At 48.9% G+C, this 8,062-nt stretch overlaps 1 protein-coding gene across 1 annotated transcript in view; it reads right to left on the bottom strand.

The window, feature by feature from the left end:
- Positions 1 to 4,499, bottom strand: part of LOC119105587 (rootletin) — a 57,257-nt gene extending 52,758 nt beyond the window's left edge. Inside the window, exon 1 of the mRNA XM_037229048.1 lies at positions 4,291 to 4,499. The gene's annotated coding sequence lies outside the window, so the exon portion shown is untranslated. The remainder of the gene's footprint in view (positions 1 to 4,290) is intronic.
- Between the last annotated feature and the right edge of the window lie 3,563 nt (positions 4,500 to 8,062).

Raw genomic sequence — 8,062 nt, 5'->3', positions numbered from 1 at the left:
GTCGGCGCGCCAGCAGGGCCGGCAGCGTCCGGCGGAGAGCGGCGCGGCGCGTCACGAGGAGCCTGTTACGGCGCCCGTCCCGGACGACACGCCACTCGGCCGGCGTGCCACGCACAGCGGCGGCCGCGCCCCACCCTGGCGCCCGCTCGTCATCCGGCCATAAAACAGCGCAGTCGAGCACCGCTAATCAGCCCGGCGCGGTAAAAATTGCAGCAGCCACTCGCCGCGCGCACGGGAAGCTCCCGTCTGCCCCCCCCCCCCCCCCCCGCCGCAATCTGGGTCGCTGGCACGGGCGGCCGGGTCGGAGGAGGAGCGGCGAGCTTCGGCGCACAGTCGTGCATGGCACCGCGCTCCCGACCACAGCGCCGCGTCAGGAACGTCACCGGCAATGCCGCGGCGACACGGAAGCGTCAGGACCGTCGCGCCGTGGCTCACAACGGCGGTCGGCGTCGCTCCTTAGCTGGAGAACAAAGAAATCGATTCGCTTGTCCTGATTTTACAATTACTACATCCGATTCATGCTAAGAAAAGAAGAAAATGGTTTATTTCCGTATGTTTTAGTACTTGGTCATATATATATATATATATATATATATATATATATATATATATATATATATATATATATATAATATCCGAAAGATTTCTGGTAAGTAATAACGCAGCCATCGTCACAAATGTACCCCTGGTACCGGGGCATTACAACTAACTGATGGCTGTGCAAAAGTCGGGGAGAGCACGGAAAGGGGGCGGTGGCCTCGCGTCCGTGGCGTCTCCTGGCACTGATAGAGCCGGCGGCCTGCATAGCTCACGAACGACAGACAGCGTCGACTAATCAGTTGACCGGCCTCGGAACACAACTGCCACGTCGGGCGGCTAATAGCGGCCATCAGCCCACAGGTCGAGCCGTGATTTAGCCGCTGATCGCCGCCGGGCGTCAGAGCTGGGCCCCGCTCGTGACTGGGGCAGCTCCACGCCGCCGGGCGTCAGAGCTGGGCCCCGCTCGTGACTGGGGCAGCTCCACGCCGCCGGGCGTCAGAGCTGGGCCCCGCTCGTGACCGGGGCAGCTCCACGCCGCCAGGCGTCAGAGCTGGGCCCCGCTCGTGACTGGGGCAGCTCCACGCCGCCAGGCGTCAGAGCTGGGCCCCGCTCGTGCCTGGGGCAGCTCCATGCCGCCGGGCGTCAGAGCTGGGCCCCGCTCGTGCCTGGGGCAGCTCCATGCCGCCGGGCGTCAGAGCTGGGCCCCGCTCGTGACCGGGGCAGCTCCACGCCGGGGTCTCACGGTAACGGCTCGGTCTCGTCCGTGACATGCTTCCTGACGACCACCAAAGCGCTCTGCCCAGTCACTCATCAGAAACCGACCAACACCTTAGCCCTCGGAGCATAAAAGGGGTGCTGTAGGTCACGGCGGTTCCGTGACTACGTGACCATGGTGGCTTGTACAAGGAGATTGCATGACTACGCGAACCAGTTTTCGGCTAGAACTGGACTGTGCACGATCTATTCCGTGAACGCGCCATAATCACGGAAAAAGGCATGTCCGGGGGGGGGGGGGGGGCGTGGTGTTGCCTCCTTGGCCACAACGTGTCTACGAGCACGCGGGTCTTCGTTGTGTACACTATGGGTGGGAATGATTCGGACAGAATTTTGGGAAGGCTGGCGACTGACGGACTAATGAGTCCGGCTTTTTCCGATCGCCGGACGGGCTTTTTAGAGCGGAGAATTTCTGGCCAGGAAACGTTCTTTAACGTGCGTCTTTATTCCGCATTTCTACAAGAGGAATGTGTCCGCGGTCACCTCCAAATGCTGTCCCTGGGAGTAGCTGAGCACACTGCGCAGCAAAATACGCGAAGATTTCGTCAAAAGGAGCACGGCAAACTGCTATTTAAAACGCTCCGCCGTCCAAAGCTGAGCTCCTCTATCACCTTTGGCGCGCCCACAACCCGGGGAGACAGCGACTTGTCGCCGTTGCGCCCTACGTTTTACCACTGCGCAGGGATGATAAATGTCTTGGTCATACTCAAGCTCGTCATGCTCAGCTATCAGGACCGTCCAACATGATAAAATGTACCTTACCAAGCGCCATGGCGCCTTTTGAGGTACGCTGAATGTTGCAAAGCATTTCCATGACATTAGTCTATGTGAGTACCGCTTACGCAAGTCACATTTTCAATATCACAAATCGTTACATAAAACGCACGCTATAAGAACAGCTGATGATATGTCCCATGGAGTGTCACTAAAACGATATTAATGCTTGCATACCGTTTTTATTGTAAACACTGTTACATGAAACGCGCATGGCAAAACACCGGCGGGTCCTGGGAGGGCATGTTCCACAAATGGCCAGAAGCGAGGGCATGATGCCCCCCCCCCCCCCCAAAGCTTTGGATTTGACAAATGGGTTATTTTGTGGGAAGTTGGAATCAGCACAAGCCAAAGAAGAGAAAATAATAACATGGGAACAGATAAAACATCCTTCGCATTTTTGAAGAATACGTTAAGGCTTCATCAGAAAATAGGAGCCACAATCATTACCAGCCAGGGGCCTTCAGTATCTAACAGGGGGTCCTGTATTGGCAAGGTGCCCCGAATCTGCCAGAGACATTGTTCGAGGGGGCCCTCGGAACCACTCGGGACCGACGTTCAAGGACTCGATTGAAAGGCTGAGGGGCCCGACGGGCCCAATAGCTGGCTGCTTGTCATATCAAGGATCCCGGCCCGTAGGGCCGTGACCTCAAAAGTGAGCCAGACGACCTCTTGCACCGATTGGGGAACCATTGGAAAATGCGAACCTCTTTTTCAACCAAAGACCGCCGACACCGACAAATCAGCCTCGTGTACCTCGGGTTAACGGTACCAGGGTACCACGCCCTGTGTCGCCAGAATAGCAGCCTACCGGCACCCAGTGCTGGGGTGAAATGGGCCATCAGCCCTTCACCGGGGTCGGTAATACGCCCGTAGTGTGTTACCTACAGGCCTTTTGCCCTGAAAAGGTAAGAGATCTCATAAAAATACACTAGTGTGGATCGAAATGAGGTAAAAAACAAGATCAACCCACGTTTGTAGGTGAACGTATGTCCTTTCGCAGAATCGACTTGTGAGACAAATTGCGCAAAAAAGTCTCGAGCCTGCACGCTCAATCTCGGGATTCACGACAGCGATGACCAGGGGTGCAGTTTCCGCAAATCCGCGCGGCGTTGACCCCCGCATTCAACACCAAGCGACAGACGGCGTGCGCGTGAGAACGACCGTAGCGGCATAGTGCTGGACTGGGTGAACATTTCGCCTGTCTATTTTTGGAGGTTCTCCTCTGAACAGAAACAGTTACAGCAACACGAAACATAGATATTCTTCCTGCGCTCTTCCACTTTCACCACCAGATTCCAGCACTAGTTTGCAGTGCAGTTAATATTTGTCCGTTCGTATTATCAATGTAAAAAGTGCACTTTTTAAATACAAGCTCACACTAATGAAACGTACGCCTCTTGCTCCAGAGATTCTAAACGGGCGAACTGATATCCTGAAGTCCTTAGAGCCTACTTTTTGTACGAGCGTCACCATTTTCGTCTACCCGTTGGCCGCCGCCTGGTCCTAACCGCAGGGCGGACGCCGCACGGCATACGGAGACTGCAATGCCGGGCGTCAGGGTTCCGTGTCTAAGACTCACAAGCGCGCACGCTCAAGCCTACGTTGAATGATTTTAATCACTAATAGACTATGACTGGAGGCCGAACAGAAACATTACCCTGATGAACATGGATTGGCAATGATAAGAACATTTGTTGACCCCATTTTGATCTACAATATAAGTTAGCAGGCACCTCTATATATCTGCAGAACCCAAACAATTCTTGCAAAGCCTTTAAGTTTCATCGTCTTAAGAAAGAGTCCACTGAACCAAATTGAAACAAATGACACTGGTGGTTTATTTCATTTAGTCGCTTACCGTCCGCCTACTTCGTTCAGTGATTTCAGAATGCGAACAAAATTACATGTTCCGGAAGTTTCTGGCTCCGATTTCAGTTTAATAACGTGTAAACAAAAATCAGGCGAAGAAAATCGTGCACTATTAATAAGATAACCCGCATCGGATGTTTTATGTAGGCGAGGGGGGGGGGGAGCTTTGCAGCCTCAGTGGGCCCTTTGTCAGTCCTGTGCTGCACTTCACCCCCATCCCTCCTCCCTTGCCGAGGCTATGACTGTGCCCCTGAACGCGAGCATTGCAAACTATCCCACTTGCTAACACATCATTAACCTCCAGAGAGAAAGAGCCTACAAAAAGCTTACCTTTACGTTCCCATGTCACAGCAATTGCGTCGAGATCAATCACTGCACCATCCCCCTGTTGCTCCCACCGTTCTAGGGCCTTGCTCCCACCTCATCATAGCCCGATCTTGTATTTTATGTTAAAAAATGTAAACAAACCAGGCTCATCGCACTTGCGGCATAATGTGATAAAATATGGTAGCTAAATATTGGAAACACAACCTGAAATATTCGACAGCTTGACACTTTTAAGCATCCAACGCTTTGAGGTAAGTGACAGAAATATAACTATGGCTGATTATTTGAACTCGTGCTTTTGATTTCACTCTCTGGCACGACATAGATGAATCTTGGTTACTTAGACACCTTCCAATACATTCGTTTGTACCTATTTTTCTCTTCGTCGACATAGCTTTTAAATAACATGAATCTATATATGTTACAAATCTCTGATCTCTCCAAGCTTGCTAAACTGGCTCAAAAATTTTGAAAAATTCGAAATAATTTTGGATCATGCATAAGTGTACTTGTTTCCTAGATCCAGTATAATCATACAGCGCGAAAAGTGGCCAGCGGCTCGATATGGTAGCTCGACTCCAGTGCGAGCTACCATTACCGCGTCACTTTTCACGGCGACCCTGCCAATTGGTGAGTGGGTGGTTGGTATTTCTGTGGGGTGGGCGTAACCGATGTTTCAACGTCTGCGTTTTTTTGCATGCATCTCTGGATGATCAGCAATGAGAGAAGTTGATAGGACGTCCTTTGTCGTATCGTGGAGCTCAGTGGGAGCCCGCTACCCTGGTTTTGATTACCGTGGTGTTGGACAGTTATCTCTCACCGCTCTCATTTTAATTTTGTGTTGGGCATCTTGGTGCTACAGTTATCATGACGCTGCTAAAGGGTCACAGCAGTGTGTCAAAAATCCTTCCTTTGTGCTGGACGCTTTGAAGCTTTGTGCTGCGCCCCATGGTTGTGTGTGTGGAACTGACGCTAGGCTCTTTTATTTATGGTTGTGTAAACAATGTTTATGGAGCAGTTTTGTCTGAAATTACATTGGCATCAGCTTATTCTGTGAAAAAATAGAAAAGCAGAATAGTTTGTTTTCAGTTTGTGTTAGAAAGCTAGGCTAGCCAGCTGGTTTGGTAAATTTCTGATAGAAGTGGCCTGCGCTGCATAATTTCGGCCAGAGTACTGATATGGGGAATTTGATAAGCAGGTTTCATAATGTTATGCCATTGATATTGAAGCTTTTGTGAGATTAGATTGTTGATCAAGTTGGCATGCATATATGAATGTATATATGTATGTATATATATATATATATATATATATATATATATATATATATGTATATTTATGTATATGCACATGTGTTTGTATATATAGCTATGTATATGAACTGGATGTAGTTCTGTTTCCAACATCTGGCAAATGATTTTTTATTAAATCACACTGGTAGGGCACATTGTGCATATCCAGCACCATGTTAATATATCTGTTTAAGAACACCACTATTGCAAACCTCATTTTGAACATATCAGAGCATGTCATGACCATGTGACAATGCTCAGTTAAAATGTGTTGTAATCTCAAGCAAGGGTGCAGTGTCCAAAAATAAGCAGGTTGATCAGGGTAGAATGGCTTAACTTCCTCTCAATATATGGTGAGAAATTCAGATATATTTTAGCTTGGTCCAGCACCCATAAAATATCTTCAGGCATTGGTTGTGTAGTCCTCCAAAAGCAACCACCATTCCCAAAAACTAGCTAGGAATTTGAGGTAGATGTCTGTAACCATGAGTAACCATGTGTAACCATAAGATGTCTGTAACCCTGTGGAACATGCCTCCTATTCAAGAAGGCTGAAAATTTATCAGTTACCATTTAAGTTTGATGTGACAGCCCATGACCAGAACTTGTGAACTTTGTGTAGCATGGGTAAATATCCCAGGCTATCAGAAGTTTTGTGAATATGCCTTGTTATTCAATGCCTAACTAAATGTGTGTTGCAATGGTGTATAGACATTGGGACTGCCTATGGCACAAATGACTTCAAGTTGATGTGGTCAAAGAAAAGCTGGTAAAAAAGAATTTGGCATATATAGTGTTGGTATGATTGATTATTTTGTCCACAGAGCCTTGAGTTGGAGCCTGCAGTTTTGGCTTTTCAGCATTTTTAGCAGCCAACTGGGCAGGAATACCAGCCAGGTTTAAGGTATGTGATAGTCTGCTGATTTTTCAAGATAACTTCTAGCATTACCTTCCTGGCTTTTTGCATCAAAGTTCAGCTTCACACTCATTGCAGTGGCAATGGCCATTTTGAAGCCACTTGAATGACTTGATCTTGTGCTAGGTGGTATCAGACTGCTAACATTACATAATAATGTGTGCATTACTTTATTTCCAGGCTTTCACCAGCATGATTCGCTTCATCCTTATCCAAAATCGAGCTGGGAAGACAAGGTTGGCGAAGTGGTATATGAACTTTGATGACGATGAGAAGCAGAAGCTGATTGAGGAGGTGCATGCAGTCGTTACCGTTCGTGATGCCAAACACACCAACTTTGTGGAGTTCCGCAACTTCAAGATTGTATATCGCCGATATGCTGGTCTCTACTTTTGTATCTGTGTTGACATAAATGACAACAATCTGTGCTACCTGGAGGCAATCCATAATTTTGTGGAGGTCCTCAATGAATACTTCCACAACGTCTGCGAGCTGGATCTAGTTTTCAACTTCTACAAGGTTTACACAGTGGTGGATGAAATGTTCTTGGCTGGAGAGATCAGAGAAACAAGTCAAAACAAGGTTCTTCGCCAGTTGCTCATGCTTAATTCGTTGGAGTGAGCGTCGTCTGGCCTCTGCATGTTTATTGAAGTGTCGTTAGCACTCGATATCCTTTAGGGTGTCCAGCGGGTTGGTTTCATTTGTGTACCCAATTTGTTACCGCTGAGGTGCTAAGACGGCTATATCATGATTTGTATATCTATGCTCGCCCGCAGTGGTGCATCCAGTTCGGCTTTCGCGTCCAGTTACACAAATAGGATTACACACCATTTACATGCCGCCTTTTCCCCTCCGTGGCGGTGCTTAGTCATTCCGAATTCGTTATGGTGCCTGCCATTTCAACTTTCCCACGTCGCGTCGTGTCATTGATGTATGTGACTCGGCCTTGTTGCGCGAAGCGCGCCGTCGGTCACCAAACAGAGTTGGACATAGTCGATTGTACTTCCCATTTGTGATATTGCGGAAGTACGTAGAAACAACGGCCCGTGCCCGTTTCCATTGCTCGCAGTCGCGTCGTCTCATATTCGTGCTGCATGTTGTCTGAGCTCTGTTTATCGTAAGGCGTTTTTTTTTTTCTTCTGCGGAACACTCCGGCGCTGTAGTAGGACCGATATAAATACAGGACGGATATGTGTTGAATATTGATGGCTCCGACCACAGCGTGTTGCGGGATTCCATGCATGTCCGCGTCATCCACCTGTAAAAAAATGATCGTGCGGTCTTCCAATGTAGACTTAAAGATGATCACACGCAATCGACATGGACTGATTGCAAACGCCGGCCCAAGCACCGAGCCCTGAACTCAGCCAACGAGCATATGCAAGGCATAGCGTTGCGCAACGAACGTCGATACGGACATCACATCATCCTTAACCACCCAAATGTGGCGCGGCCACTGACGCCGACAAAACGGGTGGGTAGCGTCACACACCCAAAGCTTACCGGAACGGTGCGTCAAAAAATACGCTAATTCACCATGTCCCTGCTTCGCAGCCGCAGCAGATTC

The sequence above is a fragment of the Pollicipes pollicipes genome, unplaced genomic scaffold, assembly GCF_011947565.3.
Source record: "Pollicipes pollicipes isolate AB1234 unplaced genomic scaffold, Ppol_2.1 Scaffold_6138;HRSCAF=7277_pilon_pilon_pilon, whole genome shotgun sequence".
NCBI classification, from domain to species: domain Eukaryota; kingdom Metazoa; phylum Arthropoda; class Thecostraca; order Pollicipedomorpha; family Pollicipedidae; genus Pollicipes; species Pollicipes pollicipes.
This window is presented reverse-complemented; position numbering and strand designations above follow the sequence as displayed.